Genomic DNA, 15,329 nt, shown 5'->3' on the forward strand with positions numbered 1-15,329 from the left:
ACCTAATGGTACCCAGCATTACGGTGTGTTGTCATTATTTTGAGATACAGCAAGTGGGAAAAGAAAAAAAAAAAGGAATGAAGGCTATATCACAACAAGTTCAAAACCATCAAAAGCACCACCAAGCTTGTTCTTTTCTGCTTTTGTATTTATAAAAATAAAGCAGAAGCAATCCATGGAACGAGAACTGTTTAATTGTTTTTCATGTGAAAAAATGTCAAGAGGACAATGTGTTTTTCTATCATCCACAGAAACAACAATAAATACACAAGCTCACTCTGTTGCAAAATTCAATGAGAAATCAGAAATTACTTTGTTTTGATTTAGAAATGCTGCTGTGGTGTTCAATGGGAGCATGGCTTCAAATGACACTAACGCCAGTACATAGGGAAAATGTGAATCACACATCAGACTTCTCCCCAGTGGTAGGAAGCAGCAATGCACAGCAGCAAGTGGCTTCTACCTGGAGAGCCTTGATTGAAGAAGAGCAGAAGTGCCCATATTACAATGCTGGAGCCTTTCTAAAATTAATGTGTTGACAGAACATTTCTGTGCTTTCATTTTTTTTCTGAGTAGAACAATTATATAAAAGTACATTTTGAAAAAAATGGTTGTTTGTCAGTAGAACATAGAAGTTTTCAGTCGAAAGAGTTTTGAGTGAAAAAAATTCAGTCAGTTCTGCTTCAATATCCTTTTATCCACACATGCCTCAAGTTGTTATTTTCTTTTACAAGAGAAGACCATAAAGATTTGTTATCGTCTCAAACACAAAGTAGAAAGACTGTCCTAAGCCTCTCACTATCAAAGATACAAAAGCAGAAGCTTTGGCTCCCAAAATCTAAGCAAAAGCTGACTAATAACTATCCAGTGTAAAAATTACTCATTTGGGGTACGGTATGCTTTTCCTTCCTTCAGTCAAGATCAAGTTCCATTATCACATCTACAGTGAAGCTCTTGCAGATGTGAACTGGTGACTGATTCTTTCTCCAAAGTTGTCCTTGCTACACTGAAATCATGAAAGGAAGTACATTTTTTAAGTGATATCTCCAGCTAAAAATCTAGATGTTGTAACTGTATAATACAAGCTAAAGTTGAAGAGAAAGATAGCAATGTAGCTGTAGTTAGAGAATAGAAATTGTGCATTAAACTGAGAGTGGTTTCAGCTCATTCATTAAGAAAATTACATCTACAAGGTATGTGGCCATTTGTGACTTGACTTCAGCATGCGAATTGATCCATTTCTGGTCTTTTGGACTTCAGTTTTGACTTTTTTATGTAACAGTCATGGACTTGTACACCTCAGACTTCACTGTTCACACAGATTGCTTCCCTAACATTGGACACTTCTAAGATTCAGTTGGACAAGGTTCTGGACCATCTCTTCTAGACTGTGTTTTTGCCAAGAAGGATTGGACCAGATGATCCTTGAGGTCCCTTACAACCTGGTATTCTATGATTCTGTGGTTATATGAAATGAACATGGTGTTTAGCGTACAGATCCCAGTTTTGATATATGAAATGGTTGAACACATTTTTTTCTTTCTTGGTTTTCTTTTCTAAGATTTAGTCAATGTTTCTGGAGTTCCAGAGGTGCATTAAACTAATGGAATGAAAGTAATATGTAACTCAAAACCATATTGTCTTCCAGAAATTTGATTAGTATGTAAAATAGACCTTTTTTTTCAGCTTGCATGTCTATAGTTCATAAAAATGACACACACCTCTGCCACGCTTGTATCTTTCTTTGTTTACTATTGTTTGCTGCCACTGTCAAGAAGTGTATTTTGTTTTGTTTCACTTTACTGACATTGGAATAGATTAGCCCCAAGACAGTTTTTGTGGCTGTACCTTCTGGCATATTGCAAATGTTTTAATATGAGAGATCAAATGTGTGTCTAAATTCATTAACCAGTTAATTCTAGATTAAGAAATAAAATTCAACAATAAAAATTGGAGAAGTACTGAGCAAATTATTTTTCATAAATGTAGGGGATAAATTTACATATATTATTTAACAAAAGGAGAAGAACCAAGAAAATTAATACAGGAAATCTGCATCAATTACAGCTAGTTTTGTTCTGTGTTGAAAGCTGTGACATGGACCAAAAAGGAAGAGCTCAAGTTTGTAATTCTAACAAGATTAGTCTTTTCTGGAAAACCATCTGACTGACTGTGTGCATATGGTCAAAAATAGAAGAGATAAATCATTAGTAGTTCCACAGGATATTCAGCCTCAGGATTTCCTAATCTTTTGCAAACTGTAATTAATTCTTGCATTATTTTTTGCAAGATATAAAATACTATCTCCAGATTGCCATCTCATCTGTAATGACTGTAACTCCTCCAAGGCTGCATATCAAAACTGTTCATAAGTCAGGAGCTGAACCCAGACTTTCTAACTGAGAGTTCCTGCTCTAACAAGCTGCTGAACTCTCACAGCAATAGCAAAGCAAAAAGTCCTGCAAATGTATGATTGTACTTTATCGAATAAGAACACAGAAGCTACAAAGAGTGGGACATGAATAAACTGCTGTCAAGGCCACTGGCTTCTGCATTTGTAAATTCTACTCCAGACTCACTTTATCTAACATTTTAAAGGGTTTTTAAACCCTGTATAATACATAAACTTATCTGTTTGTGGGATGGTGATATAGAAGATTGCATTGTTTTTATTGTCAGCTACCAAGAACTTTCTTAGCTGTAAGATCAGGCTATAGAGTTGTGTTTGTTATTTTTTTAAAATGCTCTCAGAGCTCAAATAAAAAAGAGTAAACCCCTATTAGTATAACATTTATTGTTTCAGTGTCACTGGTTGCTCACCTTTCAAATCATCATGGGTTCAGACTTGAGAGAGAATTTTGCTTTTAGATTTATCTTACTGATTAGCATTTGGACATGATATTCATTATATTTTGAGGCTGAATTCTGACAGTAGGTGTACTTGCTAAAATTATGAGCTTTGTTCTAATGAAGAATTGACTCCAGCTGCAATGTGTATGAAGTACTCTCAATTCCTTACTCAACTAATCAAGGTGCTTTGACAGAACTATGTTTCACAGGACTGAGATGTGGTTTTAGTATACCAGGACCTATAAAGCAAAGCAGTCATGATGTGGGCTCATATATTTCAGACAGGTGGCACAATTTATTCTCTTTTGTTCTTCGTAGATATTCCCACACTGATGCCAACTGATGTATAAAACAAGGAAACAGGCAATTTGACAGTAAAGTTGTATGATTCCATAACTTTTTACTTGCCCTTATTTACACTAGAGTTTTTTTAAACAGATCTCTCATTTCATACAGTTGTTTTCCCTTAACTGCTTAGTGACACAAAGCATAAAATCTGTTATAAGTACTCATGAACTTGATGTAGATATGATGGCACCTGGCAAGCAGCCCTGCAGTGCAACAGTTTTCTGCATGCTAATTAACAACATTTTATCACATAAATCTCAGTCAAGTTAGCTATTTTTTGGCCTGTGGAATTTTTCACAGAAGCTTCCATCATTACATCTTATCTGGCTGCTGTAAATACCAGTGTGGACTAATGATGGAAGGCAAGCCTTGATCTGGCTGCCCATTGCACAACAGTGAACTACTCTTCTTAGTGGAAATGACAAGATTTTGTTGCTTGGTGGGATCCTGTCCTGTTCCTGCTCTCTCCCTTTTCAGCTGAAGCTACTGCCAGGGCATCTTTCAAGTGAATGCTGAGCAGTATTATAAACATTTCGGAATGAATAAATCAACCCGCTATGTTTGCTGCTGTCCTGTATACCCAAAGCACATACTTGTCTGGAGCTATACTGTCCCTCCCCACTCCATTCCCTGCAAGCACATTTTCTACAACAGTGCCTACAAAACAGAACCAATTAAAAACTTCCATATTCTATTTCTTTCCTCTTGCTTCTGTTTCACCTTTCACAAATACAGATGACGACAGTAGAACGTCGAGAAAGTAAGTGTGCTTCTAGTGGAATGGGGAAAGGCTAACTATGCTTTTCACGTTAACCTTAAGCATCTACTTTATGAGTTAAAATCTTTTGTCTTGTTTGAAAAAGTGTGACAAAAAAGTGTTTAGCTTCCATTTCTGTCATCTGCTGCCGTACCATAGAGAAGTTGTGTGTCCTTTCACAGAATTCATGGTCTTCATTAAGACTGTCGCTTAAGTAATTTAGTGAAATTGATAGAGTCACTCCTCTATCACCTTATTTAAAAAGAAAACTGTTTTTAAAGTGAGCCTCTGCAGCTGCAGTGCAAGAACTTTAAGTTCTCTCCTCTTTCTGAAGGAGTGAGGAGACCCAATGGTTGTATGCTTTGGCCTCAGGAGCTGGTGCTGTTCTGCAATTACAGCAGCCAACCTAATGATCAAGCAAGGTCTTTTACTAAGAAGGTGTTAGTGTCAGAATACCAATGTTGTTTGTCTGCAATTAAACCTGTACTATTTTTACTTAAGTAAGTATTTAAACCTAAAAGTCACTAGAATTCAAATATTTGTAATGCCCAGGTAAGAGCACCTGGCAGCACTCCTTACCTTTTGCATATTCCGTGGTTGCTTTCTCTTTGTGTTGGCATGACTTGCAGGGGTTTTGGAAAGTACTTGGAATATTATTGCCATATGTAGGCAACTGATGCTTATTGCTTATACAAAATACATTAGATAGAGTTGTACATTTTGAAATATGCTGCGTGATTCTTGCTTAATCCTCTGTTTTAAACCATTAATTCATTCATGAAAGTTGTGGTAATTTTCCTTATACTGGCAGAGACCATGATGTATGTGAGACATTGTCTCCTTTCTGAGCATGCATTCTTTCCCTTAGTTTGTCAGTACTTGATTACTAATTTTTAAATATAATTTAAGTGGAATGTTCCCCGGAGTATCAGCAAGGATTTCTTATCTTAGCAACATCTGCTGTCTCTCTTCCTTCTACTTGTGTAATCTGTGGTGTATTTTCACCTGTTTCTTCGCACTAATGTTGTCTTCAGCTATGCTGTTTTAGGCAGAACACTTTAAAATGTGGAGGATGTGCCAGTGGGTTGGCATAATCAGGTATTTGCACAATGTTGTTTCCACATTAATCTGAAGTTTGACAAATATTCTGTTTACAGTCAGTAGTGCCTTTGTGTAATAAAATGTGTCTGTATATATGTGCATGTTTTGGGCTAAACAGAGTACAGAATAAAAGTATGATTTATGAATGGTGCCAGATTTTTTTAATGTAATGTGAAATATTCTATAGCTAACAAATATAAACAGTTCCATTATAATGCATTAAGCACTGAATAACCTACCAGGGGAGAGGCAGGTACATATATGTGTATTGTATTATAGATACACCCCCTTATCTCTTCTATTTCAAGCTCCAAATAAAAATTAATCCCCAAACTGCTGGTGTGCAGGAACACGGCAATTGCTGTACCAAGTCAAAGCAATCAAATGACTTGCTCAGTGCAGGTGGGTTCAGATGCTGGAGGGCAGGTATTAATTTTCCATAAAGGACAAATTGGCCAGTAACATAACATTGAGGATTGGGAAAGAGCAGACTTCAATTAGTTTATAGTCTGCAATAACTCCCCTGTAAACTAAACAGCAAAAGTCCTTCTGTGCCTGTGATATTTTTAATTGTTCTTCCTTGGACTTGTATCTATTTTTAATAGAGTTTCTTTAAGAAGGAAAAATTAAGTGAACAGAATATTTGTGATAAGCCTACCCTTAATATGATGCAGGTTTACAGTAGTTTTATTGTAATACTTGAATCCTTTCTTCACTGGTTACCAGGCAGATCAAAAAACTGCTGTTCAACCTCTTTTTTCCTTTTTTTCATGTTTTTTTTCTTTTTTATTTAAATCACAAGTGTTTCTGTCATTTGGTTCACCCTGCAGCCCCACAGGCTCTAGGATGGGGGAAAGGACAGGAGCGACTGGCTGGAAGGTGTGGGAAAGGGAACAGTAAGCGGAAAGAATGCAAAGGGAAGGCAGTTCTTAAGCCGAAGGAACTCTGAAAATCCTTGTAAACACATTTATTTTCTGATTAAAGTTTTCATAAAACTAAATTATTCATCTGCCTAATCATGTTGCTTTGATGACATCAGAATGTTTCCTGATTTTTTGATTAACATCAGTTGAAGAAAGATGTGGATGAGGTGAAGAACAGAAAGAGAAAGCATCTTGGAGGGATAGCTGTGGCTGGAATTACTGCTTTTTGGGAAGTCTCCTTTCCTTAAGGTTCTTGTGAACAAAAAGAGGAGCCTCAGAGAAATTATGCTTCCTAGTTAATTATCAGTTATATGGTGAATACTAACAGCTTCTGCTTGTTACTGAAGGCAATATCAGTGTAATGACAATTGTGACTGGATGTTTTTTTCCTGTCCATATTCATCTGGAATAGGTACTGCTCAACTCTCCAACACTTCTCTACAAATTAATAAATAGAATGGAATGGTCTAGTATGCATAATAGTGAACAATTGGCAAGTGGGAATCATTGCTTAGATTTCACTGTGCGACCATACTTAAGCTTATAGAACAGTAAAATTAACCTCCTAAGCTTGTCAGCTTATTGCTGGGCATTTATGGGTAGTGAAAATGGGTTCAGTCTCCATTGATTCAAGCTTAAAAAGCAGGAAAAAATTGAGTGCTGTTGATTGAAGCACCCAGCAAAAAAATCCAAGAAACAACTAGACAACAGAGGTCTCAGTGATTCTTCTCTGTGCACCAGTAGTGATTTTAAACACAGAGACCTTTGCAGGACAAGGAAGGGGGAAAGCAATGGAGAAGGCGTGGGGAAAAAAAAAAAAAAAAGTAAAATACTCATTTGGAAAAATGCGTAGGCAATGGGAATTTTCCTTCCCTGGGACAGAGTGTGTCGGCTATAATCCCAAGTTAGTCTTCCTCCATTTAAGAGATGCTCGGAGTTAGTCACCTGCCACCTTCTTCTATCGGCTATCACCTGGTCACAATTTGCAGTGTGTGCTCAGAAACCCCAGATTTTTGGAAGCCCCAATTTATCACAGATCTTTTACCCCAGCCATTTGTCAAATGCTGTCAGCACCCCCACTTTCCATTGGAACACCTCTTTCAGTAGCTCCAGCATCATTTGGGTTTGTTGGACAAAACTAATGTGTTATAGATTTCTTTTGCTGAATATTTTCACTGAGACTTTACGCACAGAAGACAAGCTTCTTCTCCCTTCTCTGAGCTCACAAGGTTCTGTGTCCTCTCACTAGTGGTCAGGGTGTTGCTTTCTTCATGCACAATGAAAATAATTCTCTGGCCAATGCATTTTTAAAAATGAATGCAAGTGCTAAAGACACCTCAGCTTTAAAAATACAAGCTCCCCAGTTCTTGCAGAACATAATAGGCTAAGGAGTCCTGGCCCTCTGATCCTATCTTCTATATCTTCAAAAAGTTTATTAGGAGAGGAAGGAAGGAAGGAAGGAAGGAAGGAAGGAAGGAAGGAAGGAAGGAAGGAAGGAAGGAAGGAAGGAAGGAAGGAAGGAAGGAAGGAAGGAAGGAAGGAAGGAAGGAAGGAAGGAAGGAAGGAAGGAAGGAAGGAAGGAAGGAAGGAAGGAAGGAAGGAAGGAAGGAAGGAAGGAAGGAAGGAAGGAAGGAAGGAAGGAAGGAAGGAAGGAAGGAGGTTTGAGTGTGCAGTGAGAAGGAAGGAAGGAACTAATGTACAGCTAGGCATAGGAAAGGAAGGTTGTAGCAAAGAGCCAGGTCATTGTCACAAGGAAGAAAAGTTCCAATCTAAAAAAGTCAGAAGTTCCCTGTCGTGGGAGAGAACGCACACTAAAAATTGCTGCTACAACTCAGCTTGAATGCCTAGCTGATTTTTCTTTATCATCTTTGTAGAGATATGAGGAAACAGCCATTGCTCTTAGGATCCTGAACCAGAGCCTCTCATACAGATGTACCCTGATTTAGGTATCGCACTTGTACCTCCTAAACTGTCAGTCATGCATCTGGTTCCTTCCAATTCTGATCCAGAGACAGCACACTTCTTAAATTAGGCTTCCATTTATCTTAGTTATCTTGATTTATGCAGCGTTCTGTGGAACATTCATCATACAGCTAATCTTGAGTAACCTTGAGTAATATTTTAATCTTGCTGCCCCTAATTTTACCCTCACTTTTCTCAGCCTTAGCCGTGAAGACTTCTTTCTGCCCTTGAAAAAATACCTGTAAAGGCTTAGCAGATATCTCATGCTTTCCTCCTAAATTCTTCTTCCAAACTCTTTTGTTCTGCTCAGCAGGCCTATTTCCCCACCACAGCTCAAACTATTGGAAAGTTTGAAGTGATTAAAGGGGCACCTCGCTGGTGTAATAGTGACTGCTTACAAAAATCCTTGGGCTAATTTCACAGCATGAAATGGTAAACTATTGGTTATTGCCAGTTATCAATAGATGCTGTATTGATTTTAGGGTTACAGAGTTATTTTAATTATGTTTTATTTTGCTTTTTGAGAAACTTCAAAATGTTTAAAACTTTGTTAAATTGTTTGACAAACACTTCTTGTGTGCCTCTGGACCAAATTGCTAACTGAGGCATCAAACAATACCTCCCAGCCATTCTATTTCAGGTTCTTTTCTTTAGGGACTAGGTCTTATTTATTTAAAGTTTAATACATTTTAAACCTCAGTCATGTCCTCTGTTATCATTTTCCCACACTCCCACAATCTGTGAGCTTCTCAGGGCATGTCTTTAGCCAGGCTTCGCCTTCCCAGTCAGATCCCCTCCAGGCTGCATTCTGCAGACTGTCTTTCCCTTCAGAGCCAAATACGATAAACTAGGATCTTTTTATATCCAGGTTCTCTGGCAACAGCTCTGCAGTAATCCCTGGCAGCAGAACTAGTAGCCTTTTCTCATGGTGATGATCTCAAAGCTCTCTTCTGGTCTGGGTTCACACAAACCTGAAATCAAGCCTGTCTCCCTCAGAAATGGGTTGTTCCACTCAACTTCACTGATATACACTGATTTACTAGAAGAATACCTTCAAACCTATATCAATAGTTTTGCACTCCTTCCTGTATCTACTTCCTCCTCCATATACATGCTTATTTTTATTAAAAAAAAATTTAAAAAAATAAAAAAAAATAAAAAAGGAATAATAAAAGGAATCACTCTTTACATAGTTAGCAAGTTTATACAAACTGAAGCATGAAAAATTCAAAGGTCATTCTAAATTTTTTTTCTATAGCATAACATAATGTGTGAAGATCCAAAAGGTCTCTGAACAGCAAGCAATTTCACAAACTATGCACAATAGTGCAGAGTGTACTAAGGACACAACTGCAGCCATAATGAGTTTCCTGCCTGGGTTTCTTCATAGTTTAGTGCTTAAATCTGAAAAATATTCCCAGACAGTCAAATTTTGTAGTTCTTACCGTCTCTATGAAGCCATTTGATGAGAGTTCAGAATGGGACTCGTTGCCTTGGCTTTCTCTTGAGCTCATTTCTGAACACTTGGTGAATCCAGCTCAAACACAGCAAAGGTGCAGCTTTGTTACCTCCATGTCAATGAGTTCCTGCTCTGGGTTTCTGCTGACAAAAAAAGAGGTGGGAAAGTTTTTATTGTGAGATTTCCCACAGGAGTATTTCATGTAGGCCAAGTTGTTTCCTAGCAGTACAATATAAAACAGATACCACTCCTTGCTTAAGGGTCTGACTGTGTTACTGATGACTGAATGTTGCTAACATGTAATGTATGCTCAGGGATGTGCATGAAGCAAAAAGGATGATCTCGTTCCAGTTTCCCAGGAACGATATATTTACCTTCCAAGTGACCACCACTGCAGCTGGCATATTCATGGGTGACTCTAGCAAAATAAAAACCTTACAGAGCTGACTTCACTGGTCAGCTATGGCCCACGTCTTCCAAATTGTGAATGAGGTAGGTTGGTGGGATTGCTCAGAGAACTCTGTCTGGGCAGCACTCTCCTCTGGACTGCAACCTGCAGAGCTGGAATAGGCATTGAATTCACATATATGTCTGTACAAGATTTTTTAATATTGCAGAAGGTCTTGCTAGTGGGAAGCAGGAAACAATGTTCTTGAATGCATCCTGGCACTTCATAAAAAACACCCTTTGCCCAAAGTCTTGTTCTAGCAGCAAGCACTGCACTCGTTGACTTTCTACCTGATAGCTTGTGAACGTCACTGTTCTTTGCTTCAAATGCATTAGGTAAACTCAGATGCCCATTTTAACTGTCAAATGTAATCAAACTGGAAAAAGCAGATTGAAAGAATTGCAAGTGTTTGTCTCAGGACGCTCCAGTTTGTTCACTTCTTCCCTCATTTCGCAAAAGGCGCTGTTTTTTTTTTGTTTGTTTGTTTGTTTGTTTGTTTTTTTAAAAAAAAAGGTACTGGAGAGCCTTAATTTGATTTTCTTTTTTTTTTTTTTTCCTATGGAGAAAGGAAACAAAGAACAGATATGAAGAAAGAAAAACTCCAACACAAATATGTCTTGGATTTGTCCTGAGATAAAGCAAGTAAAAAAAAAACTTCTTCATGGACCAAATTTTAGTATGTTTCTAACAGGGGAATTTCTATTTGAGAAAGGTTGTGTATTTGAGAAACATACAGGATGGGTCAAATAGTGTTTTAGCCAACAATGTTGCATAATCTTTTTGGAAAAGGTCCTCTTTTTGTATCAGGTATTTCAGAAGGAGTAATAAATATTGACAGAACTTAAATACCTGTATTCTTATGGAAGGCTTTTTATTGAGATGCTGAGGAGTGCTTATATACAGCAATTTGGGGAAACTGAGATTTGCTCATAACAGTCTGTGTCAGCTGTTGATGGTGCAGTGAAAGGATGTGTTGCATGGGTGTCATGTTGGAGATGGCAATACTGAAATGGTTACTGATTCAGCTCCATTGATTTTGGCAAGAATCTTCCTGACGTACAGCTTGATCTTGAAGGATGCTGAACTAGTCTCTTATTACCTCTTATTACCGTACGGGATGGGGTCTCAAGAGCTTCACTGGAGACTATTTCTTATTAAGTCTACTTGTAACACATATCACATTAATCTTGTGGGATGAATCTAGCAGAGCAGCACGATTTGCATCCAGGGAAGAACAACAAAGCTGGTGAGGGGCCTGGAACACAACTCTGATGAGGAGGGGCTGAGGGAACTGGGGTTGTTTATCCTGGAGAAAAGAGGCTGGGGGGAGACCTTATTGGTCTCTACAACTACTTGAAAGGAGGTTGTGGTTAGGGGAGTGTTGGTTTCTTCTCCCAAGTAACAACTGATAGGATGAGAGGAAACAGCCTCAAGTTGCACCAGGGGAGGTTTAGATTGGATATTAGAAAAAAAATTATTCACTGAAAGGGTTATTGGGCATTAGAACAGGCTGCCCAGGGAAGTGGCCGAGCCACCATCCCTGGAGGTGTTTAAAAGACAAGTAGATGTGGCACCTGGGAACATGTCTTAGTGATGGACTAGACAATGTTAAGTTAATGGTTGGACTTTTCCAACCTAAATGGTTCTAGGATTCTATTCTATAGCAGATACGATGGCCATGTACACATTGTGGGTTGGCTGCATTTGTGTGCAATCTGTTCTCCCAGGTTCATAGCCTGGCCCAACACAGGAACAGGGCCTAACTGGACATCTCTTCCAAAAGGTCCCTTCTTCTCAGGGATCAGAGGATGAGAGAGCAGGGTGCATGGCACACCATTCGCTATGCACCAGAAACACGTAGCCTGGAAAATAATTGGGCATAAAAAGAACTGAAGATTTCTAGCTGCCTTTAAACAGACTGCTGCTCTTTGAAGAAATGGGAATGAAAAAAAAAAGTCTCTATGACTCCAGCATGTTTCCATGAGAGGTAATGTTTTGTATGTCTATATCCAATTTATATATTTAAGGTAGCATTTTTAAGGTACCAACTGCCCCAGTTCTATTTGGAAGCTCCTTGGTGGGGCTAGAAGTCCTTGTAAAGTTGTTGAGCTTTAGGGACTTCTTTAGTGGGAGTAGCAAGCAACATTGAGCAGGCCTCCTGAGCCTTTTAATCAACAGGTGATAAGTCACCTGACATTTCCTTGGAGCCATCATCTTCAGAAGATACAGAAGAATGGGGAAAATCATGTAAATAGGGAATGCTCCAGACTGTGGCAAAATCCTGTACCCAGTTCTGCTGGGTGCCTGAGCAGCTGCCTCATTCAAACACACAACTTTGCTCCCAGCCATGAATGACACTTCACGTGCTCTTGGAGCAAAATGCCTTAACAGAACTGATCTGAAATAAAGTTGATTCCTTGTCATGATCAAATCCAACAAGTTCAAAACCACCCTTGCTGAAGTCAATGGAACAGTTAATTCCATGATTCAAAAAAAAATACCAAAAGAACTATTTCAAATGTTACTGAAGAAACAGCCATAGTCTGATTTGCTACTTTCACGTTGCAATTAAGCTTTCTAATGTAATGTATCTCATATGTGAATTTTGTGCCAGTGTGGATTTTTTGCTAAGAACAAAAAAAAAATTCTGACATTCTCAATTAGGTAGTAAATGAAGGCAATGTGAAACTAATAATTTTAATAAAACAAGAGGACATTAAAATGACAACTGAGCATTTCTTCCTCACAAAGTTTCAGCTGTAGTGGCTTTTCTGAAGAATATTGCGTTATATATCCACTGCAATATTTAGAAAATGTTTCTTAAGCTCACTTTTTTTCAAATCACCAGAAAACAGATCTTGTCAGACCAGAAGTAAAACACCGTTGTTTCATGCTAAGCAAAAATAAATTATCTTAATCCAAATGAAATGAAAACTGGAACAAGTAAACAGAGTAACATTTGGAGGGGGAAAAAAAAAAATTAAAAAAGCACAGACTAAAATATCTGATGGACTGTACTAACCATGAAACAAAGGAAGAATTTGGAGGGACACCTCTGCATCCTTTCCACTGGTAGTATTTTGCTATGCGAGAATGACAATTTAATGGAGCAAGGAGTTAACAGAGAATGAATAATATTTGGATAAAAATTCCCCCTGCAGTGGGTAGGAATCATGATTAGGACACTCACCTGGATTTAGGTCATATACCAGTGGACGCTGAAGTCTGACAGCACTGACAGGCAGACCTGAGAGCTCCTTCTCAGAATAACATCGTCGTGGGGGCATTTCACAGGAGAGAGGAGATGCAGATTGGAACCCCCTCAGGGAGCGGAGAGATGGAATTGAGGATTCCCTGCACCCCAGGGAACATCCCCACCCCTTGGCTGTTGAGCATAACACTGAGACCAATGATATTGTCTTCTAACCTCTGCATTCAACTATTTCTTACCACCCCAATACAGGCTAAATGTGAGTTATCTATCTGACTGCTTTAGGGACAACTGAAGCCATGTAGTTTGTCTATCATAGGCCAAAAATACAAAAACATTTCATGGGTCTAATTGGCATAAATTACACTTGCTGGGTGTGGGGGTGATTGGATGTGTGCCAATTCATCCTGAAGGTTGTTTACTGATTTGATGTGTCAGAACCTTTTATCAGATCAATTATTTATGCAATCAGCTGGAGGAAAAAGTAATTTTAAGTAAATGCTTACCAAATATTGAGTCAGTACAAAAAAAAAAAAAAAAAAAAATAAACAAACCTCAACAAGCTTGGATCCAAAAAAAAAAAAACCACCAAACCCTATTTTCAAATTTTTCTACTGATCTATTAGTATGCTCAGGAAATTATTTTGTAAAAACTGCAGTTGCATTTCTTTAATTAGACAAAAACACATGCCACCAAGAACTTGAATACTCCTTACTCCATAATTCTGCTAAGAAAAATCAAAAGTAACAACAAACCTACCTGGAATCCTTTTTCCGTCACTAATGATAAAGGTGATGTTTGTTAGCTAGCTTGAATAAAGAAATAAAAAGCAGATCTGCGTACGAAGACAGACAGTGTAAGTTTCCACCTGTAGGCAGTACATCCATGCGATTGTACTGGTTTGGAAAAAAAAAATCCCACCTGGTATATGCTAATTGATTGACTATAAGGTGAGAACCAAAGACAACGTCTTTAACAAAAAGGGAAAACCTCTAATACATGTTAACAAAATTACAACTTCACAGCCTTTTATGATTCAAATTATTGACCAAGAACAGAATGTTCAAACCTGCTGATAAATTTTGAGGAGGGTTTTTCATGTTTCTCATTCCTATCAAAAGATTTTTGAGCTGTTCTTAATTTCTGAAGAGAAAAATGCATTAATCTGATATACCTAAATACAAAGTCATCTAGCTAGATATAGAAATGTAAGTCAAAGGAGCACATCATTCTTTAGTGTTTTGACAGACAAAATACATTGTTTCAGACAAAAATTAATAGCACAAGCAACTTTTTAGTGGAATGTTGGGAAAATAGGGAGAAAATGTCTTTCCAATTAAACATAAAAAAACCCCATCACTCAAAGAAAAATGCCATTGGAAATACAGATAGTGCATATCATTATATGTAAAGGCAAGCCTGAATAGGAACTGTGAAAATAAGCCAAGTACTCAATTCTATCTTCTTCCCTACAGTGCATGTTTTGCTAAAATACTTTGGACCATACTTTTATCCGCCTTCACTTTTTAGATTTTTGTAAAGTAAATCAGATTTCAGAGAACATGAGGTATCCTGGACAGTCATCTAGTTACTCCTGTGTCTAGCAGCTTAATGGTAATGTTTTAAATTCCCTCTGTCCAAAACCTCTTTAAACAGTAAGTAACAATTCCTGTTTTACAAACTTCAAACCTACAACAGCTTACAGTCCTGTATAGCTCCACTTACATTTTGATCCCTTTTGTTTTGATATGGATCAGAGACTAATCTACATCCTAAACTAAGAGACAGAAGAAATATTCTCAATTTTATCATGTGGGATTGAGGAATGCCCTCAATTTCTGCATAAGCTACTTTTTAATCAGATTTTTATTTAGCTTTTGACAAATTATAAGTTATTTGGACTTTCCAGTACAGGACCCTGCATGTAACTCCTGTTATGCTGCACTCTCAGAGCCGTAGAAATTAGGGCTTTTCTGAGACCTCTTTGAATTAGAAGAGGATTAGAAGATTTCAAATACAGCATTGCTATTCCCAGAGGAAGTGGGCAATTTTTGGCAATGCTGCAGAACACCATAAAAAAACATGGCCTGCAAAACATAAATATAGCAATATAATAAGTACAAAGTAACTGTCCTCAAGCCAGAATGCAAGGAACTATCAACCTGAGTGTAGACTAAACCTGCACAGGAGAACGGTTAATTCAAAAATGAAATTGCTATTTTCAAAAGGCAAAAATGTTTCTTTTCCTCACAAAATACATGGATAGAAA

Source organism: Patagioenas fasciata, chromosome 1 (genome assembly GCF_037038585.1).
Source record: "Patagioenas fasciata isolate bPatFas1 chromosome 1, bPatFas1.hap1, whole genome shotgun sequence".
In the NCBI taxonomy this organism is placed as follows: domain Eukaryota; kingdom Metazoa; phylum Chordata; class Aves; order Columbiformes; family Columbidae; genus Patagioenas; species Patagioenas fasciata.